General features: G+C 42.0%; 1 protein-coding gene across 1 annotated transcript in view; it reads right to left on the bottom strand.

Moving 5' to 3' along the window:
- PARD6G (par-6 family cell polarity regulator gamma) overlaps nt 1–21,689 on the bottom strand; it is a 114,266-nt gene that overhangs the window by 9,293 nt on the left and 83,284 nt on the right. The window lies entirely within an intron of this gene.

The following is a 21,689-nucleotide window of genomic DNA, read 5'->3' as shown; positions in this document are numbered from 1 at the left end:
TCATGTCACAGAGCAGCAAGGTGATGGCAGCCAAACAGGCTGGTGTTCCAAACTGAATTCGGCCTTCTCATAAGTTACTGAAAGGGGGTTATCGGGAGAAAGTCAGTGTCCCACTGTTCCACAGCCTAATGCAGGTGGTGCCCAAGCTGCTGCGGGCACCCAGTGGAGCGCTGGCAGTCCTGTGCTTTTGCACAAGACTGCAATTACTTGAAGTAGTATGGCTGCCCTCCAGGAACACTACTTAGATCAGAAACATATTGCTGATGGTCAAGCAACATGTTTCTGATTTAAGTTGTGCTTCTGGAGTGCAGGCACACGAGCTCTCTCTCTATTTCTCTTAGGCGTACCTGTTGCTAATCCCAAGTATGGCAGCTCTTTTGTGAGTTTGTGAGCAGCTGCCGGACAGTGACGAGGATGGGCGGGAGAGAAGAAAATGGTGATGGCAACGGCAGCCGGGCCAGGGGCCTGGCGGGGGGGTGGGGGAGTGAATGACGGTGGCAGCGGGGTGGGCGAGAAAACAGTGTGGGCAGGTGGAAGAAGGTGGCAGAGGCTGGGCAAGAAGGTGGCAGGAGGGTGGGTGGTGCAGGCAGGGAAACGGCGGTGAACTAGAGGTGCAGATGCTCTGTGCCCGGCCCAGCTAGTTTTTAAGAATTTGCGCTTTTACACAAAATTGCAAGATTGCCAGTACTTTGTTAGGAGCCTGCGCAGCAGCACAGGCAGATCAGCACTGCCCACATTAGGCTGCGGGCCATGTGGGCCAAGGCATAACTCTGGGAGATACAAATGCCAGGTAAGAAAATGTCCTTTAAAATGACACTGAACCAATCAGCAATGGGAAAGGAATGGAAAAAGGCTATCTGCAGTATGTGCTAATTGTCAGTTAAGAATGGCTTGTCAGTCTCACTCACCCACCATGCTGGCTAAATGTGCCTTTGGAAAAGCCCAGAAAATGAGTCTACGCCCCTGGTGGCGCAGTGGTAAAACTAATGAGTCTAAGCCCCTGGTGGCGCAGTGGTAAAACTGCCGCCCTGTAACCAGAAGGTTACAAGTTCGATCCTGACCAGGGGCTCAAGGTTGACTCAGCCTTCCAAGGTCGGTAAAATGAGTACCCAGAATGTTGGGGGCAATATGCTAAAATCATTGTAAACCGCTTAGAGAGCTTCCAGCTATAGAGCGGTATATAAATGTAAGTGCTATTGCTATTGCTAAGCAGCAACATGGCTAAGTGACAATATGCTGACTATACAGGTGTGTAAAAAGTAACCAGAAACAGTCCTAGTCTCTTGACAAAGGCAGAACTGAGAAAACCAGTTCTCTCTCTTGCGAACCCATAGTCAGAAAGCATGCTGGGCACAAAAGAGCACAGGGCAGGTTTCCCACTGCTGCTCCCCAGTTTCTCTAATACCAAAGGGAACCTTGAGTGCCAGGACAAGTTATAGCAACTGGCAGTGCGGGTGTGGTTGATGAATGGATGACTACTGGTGAGGCTGCTTTGATTTATGGCTCAGGTTAAGCAACTGTGATGTTAGGACACATTTCCTTCTCTTCCTGTGTGTGGTCATAACATCCATTGAAAGGTTCTCTCCTTTGCTTTTGGATGAGAAATGCTACATGTTTTGCTCTCTTGACCTCAGCTGCATTGATTATTATTGTTTTTATTAATTGTGTAATCTGCTGCCCCCAGAGGCTTTGCTTAAGGAGCGAGAGATAAATACCATAACAACTTTACCGATTTTAAGACATTCTTTGCCGCTTAGAATAAACACTTCTATTTAAAAGTTGCATTAAAAATGCAAATTTTCTCCAAAAGTGGAGCAGATTGATAATGTACATTCCATGTTTTTCTAAAGACAAAGTGTTTCAAAAGCAGAACAGTACCTTCTGGCAACTGGGATTTTCATCTTGCCTAGATTTTTTGGGTTTTTTTAAAAAGGAAAACATTTGATATTCTGGTCCATCACATCAAGTATTTTTTGTTTTATAAAAAGCCCTCTCTGAAAAGCCCTGCCCACAAAACTGGATCCAGCAAAACATGAGGAAGCCCAAATATTCACATTTATGATAATTCTGGATGCCACTGTAACAGTCACCACCAAGCAGAACCTATATAGGTTGAATATATATAGATATATGTTAAATATGGAACTTTAGTTTTCTGTGGGGTGGGGAGCGGCAGGAACTTCAAGCAAGAAATTATAGACTTTCAAACACAAAACAAAAAAAGACTTCTAATACCAGAAGCACGGCTCCCACTGCTTGGACAGCTGCTTTTCATAGGAATTGCCTGCCAGATGAAATACCAAAGCTTAGCCAGATAAGATTATGTAAACAAGCAGGATTCCACAGAGAACCAGACTGCCAGACTCCTATAGGAAGAATTCATTTTGGACTTTGCATTTTCAGTCTGCACATACTTCTAGTGTATTATTTCCTCTGGGAACTGTGGAACATTACTTGACAGCTCTGGAAACTACATCAAAGACAGAATTACTTCCACTAAGGAGAGCAGTACTTCAGACAGCTATGGAAATGAAGCCAGCAACTCATTAGGAGCAATGGGATGTCCTTCAACCCAATAGATCTCCATTACTAAATGCAAAAACAGAAGTTTAAAGTGGGCAGGTTTTAAGGCCTCCCATGCATCACCTAACAATACTATTTGGACAATTTACAACAGCCAAGCTTTAAAAAAAAAATAAAAAAATCTGTATCTCCTCCACAGAGATCAAAACAAGTACTTGTTTCAAGTGATAACATCTGGCATGGGAACTGTTCCACCATTTGTTATAAAATCATGGAACATGTAGAGATATAGAAGGATTTAGAGGAAACAGATATATAGTGAACTTTGACTTGGGATGCTTCCCTTACCAGGCTCAAACACAAGTGAGCAATTTGAATAAATAAGCGAGGCAGAAAAACACAAAGTAATCCAATTAAACTTATTTATGCTGAAGTGCAAATGTAGCAACTATTCAAACAGGGTTAAAGTTTATGGTTTGAAGGATCAATACATTTTTGGTTAACCAACTGGCCTTTAAAACTGTACCCCTAAACCCCTCAATGATACTGTACTTTAAGTTTAAAAACAAATGATTGACAGATCAATTCCTACCCCGCCAGGGGCGTAGCTAGCCCGCTGGCGGCCCCTGACATCAGACGCAGGGGATAGCCCCGCCCCCGCATCTGACATCAGACGTGGGAGCGTGGCCTGGCTCTGGAGTCAGCTCAGTTGTAACTGCTGAAGGGGCCGAGCGGCCCCTTCGGCAGTTAGACGAAGGCTGGTGCTGCTTCCGCAGCACAGCCCAGGAGCGGCTCTTCCCTGCAGGGAAGAGCCGCTCTGGGCTGTGTTGCGAACGCAGCACCAGTCTTAGCTCCTGAAGGGGCCGTGCGGCCCCTTCAGGAGCCAGTTAGGCTGGTGCTGCGTTTGCAGCGCACAGCCCAGAAACGACTCTTCTCTGCCTTTGCAGGGAAGAGCCACTCCTGGCTGGCGCTGCAAACGCAGCACCAGCCTTAGTTTAGTTCCCGAAGGGGCCGTGCGGCCCCCGCTCGGGAGCTAAACTACCGCCCCCACGTCTGATGTCAGATGCAGGGGGTGTGTCGGGGCCACTCTCGCGGCTCCTGATTGGTCACAGGCCTGGGTTCTTTGAACCCATTGGCCCAATGGTGGCTCCAGCCCCCTGGGGACCCTTGGGACAGTCCTGAGAGCATACATGCCGTGAGCTGGAGGGGCAAGTGAGGATCCGAGATCGGGTCCCTCCACAGCCACTCCTTGCACGCACACTGGCCCTGCACACTGGTGCAGTCTTGCCAATTATTGGGCTGTGGTCATTCATGTTTTCACTCAGCTAAGCAGCTCACTGCATGATAAAATCTCTCACCTAATTCTTCTCACAAGGTTGTTCAGAGTCTAATAATACCATTCTGAGCTCCTTGGTGGGAGGCAGGATGCAAATATAACATTCAAATAGATCCTTGAAAAACGTGTAGCTTACACTGAAATTGGTTCCAGTGTTTAAAGTCTCTCATATACAACACTAGCCGGTTGACTCCATACTGGAATGGGGAAATTTAGCTGAAGTATATTGCTGGATCTTTCTTTTCCAACATGCTACCATTCCTTCTATGAACAAACCGACTTCTGTTCCAATGCAGGATCCTACAGGTTTCTTTAGGAAACTGTTCTATGTGGAATTTGAAAACAACAACTACACCTTCTCTGTTATGAACCCCACCACGTCTATGAGCTCCCTGCTGAAATAAGAGCCTACCCATTTCTGACAGATTTTTAAAGGGATTTTTTAATATGCATTCATTCATCCAGGCTTTTAATTAGACTTCTAGAATTTATTGTTTTAAAATGTTTTAATTTTTTTTTAATCTGTATTGTTTTATTGTAAAGCTACCAGACACATGAGTTTTGAGAAATATATTATTTATTAATTATCATTTCTATACCGCCTGAGATAAACATATTTAGGCAATGTACAGATTAAACACACAGCAAATACCAAAACAGTATAAAACAGTTAAAATTCACAAAACAAATAAAACAAAATCACAGATAAAAGCACATTGCATTTAAAAATCTTCAGTTAAAAGCCTGAGAAAACAGGTATACTGTATCTTGAGAGTTTTCTTGAAAAACAGAAAAAGGGATGCTCTTATTTCAATAGGGAGCATATTCCAAAGCCCTGGGGCAGCCACAGAGAAGACCTGGTTCCAAGCAGTGTTCTGTGTGCGGAATTAGATTTGTTCTGGGCGGCAGCATCAAGGCAGTGTGCGTGCACATGAATTCAGGGTGGGGCCTTCCCGATTCAACCTGAGCGGGATCTAAAATTAACTGAGCGGACATAAAAAATGTGTGAGCATGCGCATATGCACACGCCTTAGAGGGAACACTTGTTCCAAGTTGCCACCAAACAAGCTGGCGGCAACCAGAACCAGACCTCTCCAGATGATATTAGTAGGTGACAGGGTTCATGACAAATAAGAGACTCTCTTAAATACCCTGGACCCAAGCCATTAATGGCTTTGCAGGTAATAACCAACACTCTGTATTTTGCATGGAAACTTAATCGGCAGCAAGTACAATTCTCTCAAAATTGGAGTGATGTGGTCCTTTTGAGTTGTCCCCGAGACCAATCTGGCTGCCACATTCTGTACCAATTGTAGTTTCTGGAATATGTACAAAGGCAGTCGCACATAGAATGCATTACAGAAGTCAAATTTAGAGGTTACCAGCACATGCACCACTGTTTTATACGCATGTGCTAAATAAATAACTAAATCATATTCTCACCTGCCTATTAACAGGCTGTTCTATACAAAGAAAGGAATGGTTAGGGTTTTGTTTAACTATTCCCTGAGCTGTTTTGCAACACAGTTGCCACCTTAATTCCATGATAAATTTTTACATAACAGTGTCCAATAATTACTGTAGAAGGATACATTTCTAGATTAAATATCTCAACAAAATCTAAAGTTTTTCAAGACATTACAAATGGTGGATTTGGGAGCAGAGGTGGGACAGATTCGAGGGCTAGCTCCAAATCAGAAGTAGGTTTCTTATGGTTTATTTTGGAAGCTAAAACAATATTTCTGGAAGCTAAAGCAATTCTCTTCATCTATGCAACTCTTCATTAAACTGCTCTCATATCTACGTAAACAGAAATGTAGGACTTTCAAATGCTTCAAAAATCGGCATAGATGTTCCAGCTCTGCCCTGTGTATTTTCAGTAGGTGACCACTGGAGGTCACTGCTAAGCTTGTATTCTTCCTAGTTCAGGAATTATAAACTGTCAGAACAGGGCATGTAGGAGACAGACATGTTGCTTTCCCACGTTTATATAAAACTCTGCTTGCAGTGTTGTGGGATGAGCCACAGAATGAGAGCTTGAAAACTTCTGAATAAATGCTTGGTTTTCAAAAGCCACACTTCTCTGAAAAATACTACAGGTGGTAGGGGAAAGAATCAGGGAAAGGATTTTCCTACAGAGAGAGCTTTCAAGACTTCATCTGAAGAATATTTTTCCTGATCTGCAATTCTGCAGTTCCCAGGAAGGGCAACCAAGCCATATTTATGGTGGACCGTGATGCTAGAGCAGAGGTGGGCAAACTTGGTCCTCTAGCAGTTGTTAAATTATACCTCCCATTATCCCCAGGCAAAATTCATTGTGGCTGGGAATGATGGGAGTTGTAGTTCAACAACAGCTGAAGGGCCACATTTGCCCATCTCTGTGCTAGACTAGAAGAGCATATATTTTTATGCTGTGGTTCTCCTCACCCTTTAACAGTGAGCTATGAGCAAAGTATCATCATATGCAGGGTATGCATTCCATTGTGCATCACAGACTCCATTTCCAGAATGCCGCTTCTGCTTTGGGCTTCTCTCTTCCTGTCCCAAATAACAAAGATAAAACTGCGAAGATAAAACCTACAGGGCTATGTTGATGATATACTGGATTTAAGGCAAGAGGTACTTTTCCTTGGCTTGGATTCTGTGTCATTCTTCCTCTGCAAAATGAAGTGTTGACTACTAGAAAGAACAAGCAGCAGGCATTTTATGGAACATAGGAGGTTGCCAGATAGGCAACGATAGTTAATTTCTGAAAAATGCATCCATTAGTATTTCCTTTTCCTGTCAGTTAAACAAAAGGTTCAGAATGGTCATCATTGTTCCCACCTCTGGCAACAGCCCTTGCAGATTTGTCACTATCTTCATAGTGAAAGTGCAGCCAAAAAAAGCAGGCTGCCATGGGGGATCCCGTCACTCTCTTAAAAAGGAAAAAATGAGTTGCCTAGACTCAGCTGACATCCAGCGGCTTCCAAACACCTTGCTTGTGGTTTTCTACAGTTGGACAAAACCTGACAAAAAGAATTCTAGCTCAGTTCTCCTCGGATCCCATAAAATCTTATATAATTCTGGGGAGAGGGGAAGGGGAGGGGATGTCTTTTCAATAGCTGGTTGAATTATTTGACACAGAATTATCACACACTGACTATTAATAAAGCTGTAGGGCATCATTTCCAGGGCCATGTGAATGCTGTGTGTTTGGGCATGTACTATAAAGGAAAGGTTGTGCCGTCGAGTCGGTGCCAGCTCCTGGCGACCACAGAGCCATGTAGTTTCCTTGGTAGCATACAGGAGGGATTTACCATTGCCTTCTTCTGAGCAGTATGAGATGATACCTTTCAGCCCCTTCCTATATTGCTGCAGCCTGATATAGGCGTTTTCCGTATTCTGTGAAACATACCAATGGGGATTCGAACCAACAGCCTCCTGCTCTCTAGGCAGGTTGCTTCCCTGCTGTGCCATTAGGTAGCATGCATGTACTATACAAGAGTAGAAACTAAGCAATGAAAGCAAGGGCCTTTAATACCAAAGCATGGGTTCTTAACCCAGGGGCCATGAACTCACAGAGGTCCATAGGGTAGATGCAGGTGGTCTGTGGAAAATCTTTGCTGCACTGAATTTAATATGCTTTCCAGTGAGCCAGCATAAAGTTCTTGAAGATAACTATCCCGAGTACTTACTTTCCCCTCTAATTTTTACTGGAGCCTTATGAAAATATATGAATGGGATGAGGGTCCAAGCCTATAGCACTTGAGGATCTTGTTGGGAGGTCTGTAGTTGCAAAATGGCCAAGAACCCCTGACCTAGAACAAGTGTCCATCCCTCATGATTTGTCGAGCAGGGTGGGAAAGAGTAATTTGATGGTGCACTCCCTCCCAATGCAAATCTGCTTAACTGGCTTAATTTAAGAGCAAATCTGTCTCTCCTTGACACAAATCGTTTTCAGCAACTCTTGATTTGTGTCATCAAATATTTACACAAGCAGCTTGCTAGCCAATGATTCAGTCAGTCACACAGATTGACAGAAGTGATGCACTTCTTCCAGACAGGATCATGGGAAACTTGATGACCTCTACCATTAGGAGCGATTTCAGGAAGAATGGATGGGTCAGGATTTCAATTTACAAATAAAAAAATAAACAGATTTTGCAACAGTGACACAGAGATTCAGAAAATACAACACATAGGCATATGACAAGAAGTAGAATGAGAGAACCGTGAATCTCACACTTTGATACTCAGTGTCTGAACTTTACTACTGAAAACAAAGTTTCGCGAGCTTAGGATGCAATCTTAAACATATTTACTTGGTAGTAAGCCCCATTGGACCCCTTGGAACTTACTTCTGCATAAACATGTGTAGAATTGTGCTGTATTTAAAAGCTGCTTATTTTTATATTCTTTGTGCAATGAAGGCAAAGGTGAATGCAATTCTAATGTGTCCCAAACCATTACTATAGTAATTTTTTTTTTCCGGTTAAGGAAAACTACAATGTCCCTTCTTCAGCATCTATAAATCCAGGTGTGTAACACTCCTTGGCTAGTTTATTTTAAAAACTATATCCCACTTTTCATATTGATCAAAAGGAAGCTTACAATGAAGGAGTACAACAATTAACAACATACAGAAATACAATAGTAACAATAACATGCCAGAGCCCAACAGCTGAAAACAATTTAAACCACACATCAAAAGGTGAGCGAGATCTAGAAAAGCTTGCTGGAAAAACTAGGTTTTCACCAACCATTATAATGTGAGGAGTCAGCCAAATCTCACTGGGAAAGAAAATCCCACAACGCAGGGGCCCCCACCTAACTGCCAGATTAACTTTTGGCAGGGCAGGACATACAGGAGTCTCTCTCTATAGAGGTTTTAATGGGGGGTGGATGGATTCATGTGGGAGAAAGGGGCCCTTCAGGTATCTTGGCCATAAACTGTTTAGGGCTTTAAAAAGGTAAGCACCAGTGCCTGGAAACAAACTGATAACCAGGGTGGATTTGATTTAAATCAAACTGATTTAAATCACGATTTAAATCACTAGCAGGGTGGATAAAAATAAAAAAAATCTGATTTAAATAAAAAAAATCCGATTTAAATAAAAAAATCCGATTTAAATTTTAAAAAATCAGATTTTTTTATTTAAATCAGATTTTTTTGATTTAAATCGGATTTTTTATTTTTATCCACCCTGCTAGTGATTTAAATCGTGATTTAAATCGTGATTTAAATCAGTTTGATTTAAATCAAATCCACCCTGCTGATAACCAATGCAACCGACAGAGAATTGGTGTCATATATGGCCCAAGAGAGTCAGGACCCTCGCAACTCTCTATTCTGGGCTAGCTGAAGTTTCTGAAGAATTTTCATGGGCAACCCCACATAGAGCACATTACAGTAATCCAAATGACAAACAACAAGGGTGTGCATAACCATGGCCAGAGACAGGAAAGGGGGCAGCTGGCACACAAGCTAGAATGAGGCAAAAGCTCCTCCCAGGTCAGAGCAGACACCTGTGCATCCAGGTGTAATGTTGGGTCCAGGAGCACTCCCAAGCAGTAAACATACCCTTCAAAGGAGGTTAACCCCATCTAGGACAGGAGGTCTTCCAAAGAGTGATTTACTCCTGCTTCGCTACTATTAGGGTTGTGGGGACTTCAGACGAGGAGGGGATTTAAAGTGACTTCAATAGGTGCTGTTCATATAGCCAACAACTTTATTCATTCAGTGTTTTTCTTAATAATTTATTATATTTGTAGACTGCCCCAAACTTCTGTCTCTGGCTGGCTTACAACAACCTTGACCCTTGATATTTAGTATAAGCATCTTTAAAAAGTTGTACTTTGGGGGAGTACTGAAAATGTTTGCGTGGGATACTCTGGTGCTTCTGCAGAGCCATAGGGAGAAACCCACAGGATAAAGCATTTGAGAAGGTGAACAGCTACACCCGCTATAGTCCTTCACAATTGGCAGCTCAGTTGCGGGCATTGCCTGTAATTTCCATTCCCAAATCTCTCCATGCCCCCAGCAGCCTGGCTCTCCCCCTCTCAGCCACCAACTCACCCACGCACTGTTGCTGTGTGGCTACAAAAACCATCAGTGCCCCAGACAGAGTCTCTCCTAATTGCCATACAATCCCTCTTGTGCATGAACACACAAAGCAGCAATGTGGTCCTGATTTATGCTTATTTACATGTATACACACTTAATAGAGATTCAAGTTTTGGGCAGTATAGAAATATTTTAAATATTATTTTTTTAAAAAAATTAAATAAATAATATACTCTCACCTTAACTTACACCACTCCCCCCTGCAGTAAGGTTCCCAGTCTGGAAAACCTCCAGGTTGATATACTATTGCCAGATCAGTAGTTTTCACACTAGGAGAGCCCCCATCTTTCCTGGATTCCATTTCAGATAGTTAAAAGGGAACGATTACATGGCTATTTAAATAGTTTTGAACTTCGTGTGTTTATACACTTAATATATACTACTGAAGGAGGCAACTAAAAAAAAGTTACCAAGTAGAGGAGATGAAGCATACGTCTTATTTCTTTTATCAGATCACCAAAGCCACGTTACTCACAATGTGGCTAAATTTTGTTCAATAGCAATTAATATACATCAACAACTAATGACCACTGTAGTGGAATAATTTATCATGCCACTGTATATTTGTAAAGCTATGTTGTTGCTATGCTGTTTGTGTATGATATGTTTTTTCTGCTTGCTTCTGTACTGGTCAAAGACTGCAAAAAAGTTTATCTATCTAACTAAAAAAAGATTTGATTTTGTTAAAACGCCACCATTGAAAAATACTGAAGAAATCACACCCATTAAGCTCATTCTCTTAAAAAAAAAGAAACTTATTTCTTCAGTATTTTTAAATGGTGGTGTTTTAACAAAATCAAATTTATTTATTTTTTAGTTAGATAGATAAGCTTTATTGCGGTCTTTGACCAATACAATAAATGGTTAGCAGTTCAACATGCAGGTAGCAATAGCAATAGCAATAGCACTTACATTTATATACCGCTCTATAGCTGGAGCTCTTTAAGCGGTTTACAATGATTTAGCATATTGCCCCCAACATTTCTGGGTACTCAAAAGATTCTTTTGATGGCCGGCAGGGCCTAGGATTGGTAGTCCACCTAGTGTACCAAGTTGTTGTCCAAACACCAGGACTCAGTATGAAGGATTCTTAAAATGAAGCTGAAAGCTTCTTTTGTTTCCTTAGCACTGCTGTTCTTCCTTTCTACCGTGCTACTATTAATCCTAAATGGTGGTACATATGCTGGTAACCTCTAGGCTGGATTACTGCAATGCGCTCTATGTGGGGCTGCCTTTGTACGGAGTCCAGAAACTACAGTTGGTTGAGAATGCAGTGGCCAGGTTGGTCTCTGGGTCATCTAGGAGAGACCATACTACTCCTGTGTTGAAAGACTACACTGGCAGCTGAGACATTTCTGGGCAAAATACAAGGTGCTGGTTATTACCTATAAAGCCCTAAAAAGCTTGAAGGTGAAGTGTGCCATCAAGTCAGTTTTGACTCCTGGCGCCCACAGAGCTCTGTGGTTGTCTTTGGTAGAATACATGAGAGGTTTACCATTGCCTCATCCCAAGCAGTATGAGATGATGCCTTTCAGCACCTTCCTAGATCGCTGCTGCCCAATATAGGTGTTTCCCAGGAAATATACCAGCAGGGATTTGAACTGGCAACCTTTTGGTTGTTAGTCAAGCATTTCCCCACTGCACCACAACAGTTTAGGCCCTGGATATTTAAGGTAACTTCTTCACCATGAGCCCCACCGCCTGTTAAGATCATCTGGAGAGGTTGCCACCAATTCGTTTGGCAGCTACTCGGGAATGGGCCTTCTCTGTTGCGGCTCCTAGACTTTGGAATGCGCTCCCTGTTGAAATAAGAGCCTCCACATCTCTGGCAACTTTTAAAAAGGCACTAAAGACACATTTATTCACCCAGGCTTTTAATTAGATTTATAGTTTTAAATTTTTAATGTTGGTTTAAAATGATTTTAATGTTTAAATGATTTCAATTGTTTAATTGATTTAGTTTTGATTTTAATTGTTAAGTGATTTTGATGTAAACTGCCCTGAGCCATTTTTGGAAGGGTGGTATATAAAATAAAAACAAAAAAACCAACCAATCAAAGGCATTTTCTCGTTTATTTTTCAAAAATCCTGTTATAAATATTGTCTGAATTTTAGTGCAGGCTTTTACAAACACAGATTTTTTTTTCTTAAGTGAAAGAGAGTATTGTTTTCATTTCAGAGAGTTCTGTTGCAAGAAAAACACTTCTATTTTATTCCTCATGAAACATATCTAAACCAATTAGAAGTACCTCAACTGGCTTCTGAAATACTTTTTAGTTATTGTCTGAACCAGAAAGTTAAATGCTGGTACTGTATACTAGAAGTGAACCCAGATTTTTAATGGTTTGATTCATTAACAAATTCCCCAGACAATCAAATGAGAACTGTTCTCCCTGCAGTCCCCAAGGCAAGACACTCTGCATCCCAGAAACTAAACTCAATGGCATCAAGGCTGATATAAGGAACTCTAGTAGTCTTTCAAGTTGCAACCTTTGGGAGATTCCCAAGCACTGTTGGACAAAGTTTAGTCAGTCACAAGATAAACACTCATCAGGGGTCGGAACACAGCTGTATCTTCTCTTTAATCAGTTCTACACAGTTGCTAGTCAGGATATCAAAAGCCTTTCCAAACTGGCAGGCTCACATCTCCACCTGTACATCAGAAGGAAAAACAGCACATCACACTAAGTTGACCGACCGACGGGATGAGACTCCCCATTTATATCATCTATGTCATAGCAGAACAGGAATGAAATCCATAGGCTTTTTCACACATCAGATTCAGTTCCCAGTCACTCCTTGCACAGGCACAGCTGACTCAAAAGCTAGTGGGAGGAGTGCCATGCATTACTCCAGAGCAAACCCTCAGGGCATAACAAGGAGTGGTTCTGAGGAGTTCCAGAGAGTCATAGTCAGTCATCCGGTGTTAGGAAAATGGCTGGTACAACCTAGTGCCTTTAAGACAGGGTGTGTAGAGTATGAATACACAAAATTAACAGCATGTAAAGAACTGATGACCACAAAGAATAAACCGGAGGAGGAATACCAATATTATTATTATTATTTATTTACACAGTCAAGACAGGTGTTATTGACTGGTTTGTTTTATCCAGACATCAAGTCCTTCCCAAGGACCTGGGATGGCTGAATTTTATTGTCAATGTTGTCAATAATAATACTAATAATACTAATACTAATAATTATTATTTAAATTTATACCCCGCCCAAACTTGCGTCTCTGAGTGGCATTTATAGAGCATTAGAACTAAATGCTTAAGTCAAGCCAAACAGAGCGTTTAAAAAAATTTATTATCGGTTTCTCAATTTAAAAAAAAAATCTTTTCTTTGAGAGCCATCAGAAACCTGAGGAGGTTCCCTGTTGGTTTCATCAGTGTGCTACAAATTAAGGAATGGGATGAAAAGGTAAGACAAATCCTGTTCCATCCTGGCTGGGAGCTTCTTTCTCTGGCTCGCATAAGTTTGCATACATTTCACGTAAATGTAATTTTACAGTATTCTCGCGCAACAATAACTGCACATTAGATCAATGGGAACCTAGCTATGGAGCACTAATTCCAAACCATGTTTGCAATTTCACTGGGGGCGTGGGTTGGGAAGTTTCCCGCTGGAATGGAACCACTTTGCACTCTTACTGCTGCCTGGAAATTAAAAACACAAATAATTTTCCAGTGGTGTTCTTGTGCAGCAATGGCAGTACACCAGAACGCCAGTACAGTAGGACAATGGGAAAATCTGCCACATCACTACCTCACTGAAAACAATATCTCCTGGGACAGCAGGGCACCCCAGGCACCATGAAACTGTTCTCTCTTCTTTCTCTCTTTGTGAAAGAAAACGTAGCAGGGTGACTCTGATGTACAAGGGTTCTTATTTATTAATTATATTTGTAAGCCACCCCAAACTTGCATCTTTGGGCAGTTTACAACACCATAAAACACATCAAGACAAATTAAAACAATTAAAAACCACAATTCCAGTTAAAAAGCTTGGGTGAACAAGTGTGGAGCTCTTATTTCATCAGGGAGAACATTACACACACACACACACACACACACACACACACACACTTAAACTGAGGGGGAGGGGGAGAGAGAGGGAGAAGGAGAGGGAGAGAGAAGACCCCCACACACTCTGCCTTTTCTGTTTACCAGGCATATTTGACTATTTACCTGCATCCCCCATATTCCACCCCCGCATGAGACCTGCTATGGATTTTGCAGCAGCTGGATCTTCCTGTTCTAGTGCACTGCTGTTAAGAGCACTGGAGGGGGGGCAGTATTAGATGGAGCTCTGGACCGGAAGTAGACTGCAGGTCGAAGGAAGCAAGCGTAACATCAAGTTGATTTTGACTCAGGCACCCACAGAGCCCTGTGGTTTTCTTTGGTAGAGTATCAGAGAGGTTTAGCATTGCCTTCTCCCGCACAGCATGAGATGATGCCTTTTAGCCTCTCCCTATATCGCTGCCGCCTGATAAAGTACCAGCGGGGATTCAAACCGGCAACCTTCTGCTTGTTAGTCAAGCATTTCCCCACTGTGCCATTTAAAGTGGCTGAGAGGAGTGGTAGGTAGAGCCAAAACTACCTAAAGTTACTCTCAGACAGGTAGTCACTCCATCTCATGGGTTTCTCCACATGGTTTTGCAAAAATACTGTTGTATCCCACCGGGGCGTAACTATAATAGGGCAAGGGGAGACAGTTGTCTGGGAGCCCACTGCCTTGGGGGGCCCCCCAGAGGCAAGTCACATGACTGACTCCCCCAGCTGCGCACCTGCCCAGGCTTCCTTCAGTTGTATTCATCCTCCAGAATTGATGTGTGTTAAGACCTGGAGCTACCAGAACAGCATGTCTTTTTCTAGTACCATTAAATGACTTGCATTGTCCAAAATTTACAAAAACCTTTCAGCCTCATTTAAGATTTCTTTACTTCATGAGCTGAGCTTCAGTGGTGGGGGGCATTTTAAAATCTTGTCTCTGGGCCCACTCCAACCTTGCTACGCCCCTGTATCCCACACTACCGTTTTCAACACTCATTCAAAGTACAACCTTTAAAAGATGTTTATATTACGCCTTAAGGGCCAATTGTCATGAAAAGAGCTAAAAAAAATGCTGCTGGCTGTACCAACACCATGCTGAAGTTACCATACTGAAGGCGCTGTAAATCCCTCCCCCATCTGAATCCCTGCCCCAAAACAACCCTAACTGTAGTGAAGCAGGAGTAAACTGCTGTCTGGAAAACACTATTTTGATACAGAGTGTCATAACATTATTACACAGTATGCTATATATCTTATACAACTCCCACAACTGACTTGTGCATTGGGCCAATTTTCTCTAATTAGAGAAATAAGGTGAGGGTGAGACACTCAGAGACAGCCTCCAAGGACTCACAAATAAGTTGGTTTTTGAACTTTGCCCTTCAGGATTAATACTTAAACCAAATAGACTCTGCAGGCTCTTAAAAAGGAGGCAACAAAAATCAACTTTTATATAAGAAGATCTGGATATGGAATAGTTAGTGAAGTGTTTTCGAAACTACAAATAGGCATTGAATACAGTTATGATATTTAGGTCTGGAAAACCGTTGCATTAGAACACTGTAGCACAACCATCTCTTAAGTAAAGATGTTGAGAATTTATAGGACATCTAATGGAAATGTAAAAGAAACCAGCCCATATTGTGAACCACCCTGGGACTTTTTTTTTGGTATGGGGCAGTATATAAATGTAATAAAATAAATAAATAATATATATATTGTCTTTAGTCAAATTTACTGGACAATCGAAATCCCTTATAATGCTGCAAACTTTTTAAAGTAACCATCAGCACAGGACTGAAATGCTCTCAGACTCTCCTATAGTGGTCCCTCTCATTTTTTTTCATCTCTGTGCAGAATGAGTTTTGTTCTGGGTGGCAGTATCAAGGCAGTATGTGTACACGTCCATTCAGAATGGGGCCTTCCTGATTCAACCTGAGCGGGATCTAAAATGAACTGAGTAGACATCCAAAAACTTGTGAGCTTGTACATGTGTGCACACCTAAGCAGGGATGTCAAACTGTGGCCCTTCTGCAGATGTTGGCCTACAACTCCCATCATCCCTGGCTATTGGCCACTGTGGCTGGGGATTATGGGAGTTGTAGTCCAAAAACAGCTAGAGGGCCATGGTTTGACATCCCTGCCTTAGCGGGAACAGTGCTCTCCTAGTAGAACTGCAACAGAGGCAGAAACACTATCAGTTTAAACTTTTGTGAAATTACTATGTTTCCAGAGTGCAGCATGGGTTTTGCCCAGCCCCAAGGTAGGTAGTTGAAACATTACCCCCAGGTTGGAGGAAGCAAGGGAAGGGGCTAGTGGTGACATAAAAGAAGATTTAAACATTTTTAAAGCTGCCATAAAGAGGCTAGAGAATCATTGTTCTCTACTGACCCTGAGAGGAGAACAAATAGTAAACTGAACTACAGAAAACAAGATATGAGTTAAAAGTTAAAGACATTTTAAGGCTAAGAAGACTTGGACAATGAGATCACGTACACAGAGATAATAAGGAATTATCCTCTTTGTGGACTTTAAAGAAAACAGGAAAAGGTTGTGTTAGGGATAGCTTAGAAATCAGCCAATACTTTGCCACTGTAGATAATACTGCAATTCTATTAAACCCAAGGGATTTAACAAACAACATTCTGTCATTGGAACCCATTGCCCCTTCTTGATGATCCCAGCTTATTACTTATGCATCCCACCACAGAATGAGGAATGGAAATTAGACCACCTCTAGCTATGATGAAATAAAAATACTTGACTATTCACTTAAATAAAGTAGGTATCCCCAGCAGATGAACTTCTGGGAATCCCATTTGGGAAACATATTAGAATTAAGTCACAAAGGTATTTCCCCCTTCAGATTTAGTGAAGAAATAGTGTGTATCACCCCAAATATTATAATCCACCCATGTATGACATTAAGTAATCTACAAGCACAAGAAATGGTCATCCTCTTCCTATTACTCTTTTTCCTTTGTGAACCACTTTTGAGATATTTTCTGTTGAAAGAAAAGGAAAGGAAAGGTTATGCCTTCGAGTCAGTGTTAACTCCTTGCGACCACAGAGCCATGTGGTCTTCTTGGTAGGATACAGGAGGGGTTTACCATTGCCATCTCCTGTGCAGTATGAGATGACACCTTTCAACACCTTCCTCTATCGCTGCTGCCCAATACAAGAGTTTCCCATATTCTGGGAAACACACCAGTGGCGATTCGAACCAACAGCCTCCTGCTCTCTAGGCAGGTTGCTTTCCCGCTGCACCATTCAGTGGAGATATATAAATAATTACCTATTCTATTCCTGGGCGCTTTCCAGACTAGCTGCTCATTTAGCAGCAAAGTGCCTCTGTTTGGGCAAGTCACATTCAGGCCATAAACAGCAGCGGGAGCAGTCTCGCAGCAACTAACCACCCAACAAAAAAGCAATTTTTCCACACTGGATAGACAACATCCTTGCTCTATATCGCAGCGATTAAATTCACAACAAGGCATTGGAAATGTGAACGGCACCCTGCTGTCCATGTAGGGACTGCAGTGTCACGACACAGAAAGTGTGGAAGCACACTTCTGAGATTAGTCCTGACCCCGTTGTAGGGTCTAGTCTGGAAAGCTCCCTGGAGAGATTACTTCTGACACTACCTGAGGGAATCTGGATATGAGTGGAGTGCTTGTATAACAGTGCCAGAAGAGGGTAAAAGGAGACTATTCCCTGGTTGGGTTAGAGATAGGATGGCTTATGCAGAAGAGATCTTCAGAAAACCTTGAGAAACAAACTCTTCAGTTACACTGATTGAAATGTCTCTTATGAATAACTTCCCATTCCAATTATGTCAAAACTAGAACAGAATACATGATAGTGAAGAATTATATGCCCAACACATTTCTCTCTTTACACTACAGTTATATTATGGCCATGAATCAGGATATTTAGTGGTTATCTTCAGATCAAGTAACCTTTTCACTGTGTGCAGGTAGCCTGAGTCAAACTAATACTTCATAAAGTTGTGCACATGAAACTACCTTAAGGTTAATGATGAACCTACCTTAACCCCAGATGATCAACGGGCCAACATGTGTCTACATGATCTGCGCTGCTCCCAGCACCGTGGATCACTGGAGGCCAAAAAAATGAGTCCTGGCTTCCAGGACTCCCAAAATGAACCATGCAAGTAGCGCAGTGCGTTGGGGTATTCCCCTGTGAGTTGGGCACTTTAGGCTCAGGCTCTAGGCCAAACTCTAGGCACCCGACTCAGCCCGAGCATACACATGATCCTGGACCTGGGTTAGAGGGTGAGCTTGCACCCTCTAACCCAGGTTAAAGGCCAGGTTCAAAACCTGGGCTTCAGGTGGAGGCAGCCCCCAGGATTGGGCTCAATCCTGGCAGTGCACATGAGCAGCCCAACCTGAGTTGGGCTGTTTGTGTGCACAGCCTCTGTGTGTATTTAAGTTGATGGTTACCTGGCAGAGAGAGTCTTCTTCCCTTAGGGGGGAGAAGACAAATGCTGACTCTGCAGATTACAAAATAAAAAGATAAATGAAAACAGTCATGTTTCACCATGCTTGTCCTCTTGCTTTCCAAGCATTGTTTGAAAATCATTCATTCATTCATTTTGATTTCTATACCTCCCTTTCAAAAAATGGCTCAGGGCAGTTTACATAGAGACAGAATAAATAAATAAGATGGATCCCTGTCCTCAAAGGGCTCACAGTCTGAAAAGAAACATAAGATAGACACCAGCAACAGACACTGGAGGTACTGTGCTGGGGGTGGATAGAGCCAGTTACTCTCCCCCTGCTAAATAAAGAGAATCACCACGTTAAAAGGTGCCTCTTTGCCAAGTTAGCAGGGGTATAACAAAGCTGCCAAGATGTTTGCTCAACAAGGCAGCATTACCATTGTCACTTTAAATTTTCTTGGTAGATGTCAAACTGACAGATTAGCAGTATTCTAATCTAGTTACACAGGTTCTCTTCATAAGTGAGTTTTCAGGGCCAAACCAGATGACCGACTCGGGGCATTCATGCTTAGCATATCCTATGTTCTGTTTTTAAAACAGCAATACCTTTTTGGTATGTGTTTTTTAAGAGGGCTGAGTAGACTCAGAACCAGGCCTTGGCAAATTTCTTTGGCTCTAGAAGCCTGCCAACCAGCCCCACCCCCCACCCTCAATACGAACCAGACAATGGACACTTGACAAAATTATCAGACTTAGTGACAGAAACTTGTGCAGGGGGGAGAGTAAACGGGCTTGCCCTTTACAAGTAACATAGTTAGGACAGAAACAAAGATTTGGGACAAATACAGATTTTATTAAATAATTTCCCCAGTGCTGTTTTTCGCCTGCAAGCAAGTCTTCCCAAGGTAGAATCCAAGATCTGGCTTTCTATCTTTAAGTTCTGACTTAAGCTAAATTATTATCCTTTGGGGCCAGCTCCGCTGATGCTTGCGGATGAATTTATTTCCATATGGGAATGCTCATTTGAGCAGAAGCTGCTTACTCATGGCCTATCACTGTAAGTATTAATAATGATGGGCTATGACTGGGCCAAGCTGGTGGTTACTCAAAGAATCTTAGATACAGAATGGCGGACAGACCAAAGTCTCATCCCAAGGGGTGTAGTGCTGGGGAATCAAGTTCTGAACACACACCCTGCCAGATACCTTAACCAGATTACAGTGGCCAAGTATCGCATGGTGTTTACCCAAGCAACGTTTAATGTTCTGCGCACTGCAGTGCTTGAGGGCAGATTTAACAAAGTTCCATTTGCAGAGCACTTTTGTCCCTGTGACTCAGGAGCTACAGAATCAACAGTGCATGTTCTAATATATTGTAATTTCTATAGGGACATTCATAATATGCATATTACTCCCTATTTATTAAACTCTCAGGGATGCTCTGATTTCTACATATGCTATCTTTTATCAGACCATGATGCAGTTATATGCATCTCCTATGCAGTTGCCAAGTTCTGCCTAATTGCTAGCACATTTCGTAAAACCATGTTATGTACCTGAACAACTAAGTATCACTATCTATTGAAGACAGCTGTTATATAATGAACTGGTTCCCTCCTAATATGTTTAATGTTTTTAGGAATTGTATATATTTTTATTTTTCCGTTTCTGTATTTGTTGGTCAGTGACTAAAATAAAAAAAATACTACTACTACTAAATAATTCTACCTCTGAATATCCTAATCTATGTGCCATGGTTAAATTTCCAGGCACCTTGACTCCCTGGCACCTGGGATTTGTCAAGCCCTATTCAGGACCATGGCACTGGGGGAGAGAATTTAACTCTCCCCTGCCTTCCTCATTAAAATCACTCTCCCCTCAATCCAGTTATTTGGGAAATGTACAGAAATATATGAATTTATCTGAGAAAGGTCATGGAGGAAAAGGTTAACCCCCCTTCCCTAGGGTCTGAGCCCTGATCTACACATCCACACAAAGTTGCTATTCTGTTAAAAAAAAAAAAAAATTACAGGACATCCTCATTACAAATCTGTGCCCTGTCTAGTTTTGCCCTCAGAAAACATCCAGAAAGTTGGCCAATAAGAACAGAAAAATAATGTTCTACCCCATGTTTTCTTTTCTTAAAATGTTAGCATATGTGTGCCTGAGTTTTTCCAAAACACATTAAAAATGAACACAATTTTTAAAATTGTTTCCATAAATAAGCTTGCAACAAATGCATGTCTGTAATGTACATTTGACTCCTGTTCCAAGCATAACCTAGGAGCAACTAAATAAGGGCAAAATCCAGTCAAAGTGAAACACCTTTAGTCCCCACTGATTTTGCATGGCTGCATGTTTGGACGACATGCCCGTCAATGTAGAAACTCCCTAAACAAGGAAACCAGCATGTTTCAAGTCTGGTTCAAATAATATCAGAAACCTGTTTCAAATCATGGTCAACTTCTACGTTTCCTGCATGGCCATCATAGGTTTTTTAATCAAACCAGACATGTCACTTTAAATCTGTCTGGCCAGTCAATACACCTCTAGTCTTTCTTGGGGGTGGGTTGGGGTGGTCAGGATTTTAAAAGAGGCTAAATATTGGTATGGGCACAGATCTGCTGTACAGTATTCCTTGATAGCACTGTATTGTAATTTATTTTTCCAGAGAGCTCTTGCACACTTGGGAAAACATTTCAGTCTTGCTTGTTTTTATCCATCTTCAGTCAAAAGCCGGAGCAAAATAAACATGCAGATTTACTCCCTTCCCTAAATGACAGCATAAAACTATTTTAGATTAGCACTGCTCTTCCAATTTCTCCATTCACAACCCACCCACCCCCCAATATACTGTACAGCCCACAGGATATGAGGAGTATCCTAGACTTGCAGCAGTCCTAGCCAACAGCAACTAGCATTTTGGCCCAGTACTATCTGAAAGGCATCATCTCATACTACGTGGGAGGAGGCAATGATAAACCCCTCCTGTATTCTACCAAAAGAAAACCACAGGGCTCTGTAGGCGCCATGAGTCAACATCAACTCGATGGCACACTTTATCTTTACTATACACAGAATAAAATGGTATGGTCAGTCTGACCAAGTATGGGAGGGTGCCAGAAAAGGAGATTAAGGAACAAACAGCACCATTCCTCCATAATTGGCACCTCCAACAGTTTGGCTTCAGAATCATTCCTAATACAAG

This window comes from Hemicordylus capensis, chromosome 4, assembly GCF_027244095.1.
Source record: "Hemicordylus capensis ecotype Gifberg chromosome 4, rHemCap1.1.pri, whole genome shotgun sequence".
In the NCBI taxonomy this organism is placed as follows: domain Eukaryota; kingdom Metazoa; phylum Chordata; class Lepidosauria; order Squamata; family Cordylidae; genus Hemicordylus; species Hemicordylus capensis.
The sequence above is the reverse complement of the archived record's forward strand: the minus strand, read 5'-3'. Positions and strand labels throughout refer to the sequence as shown.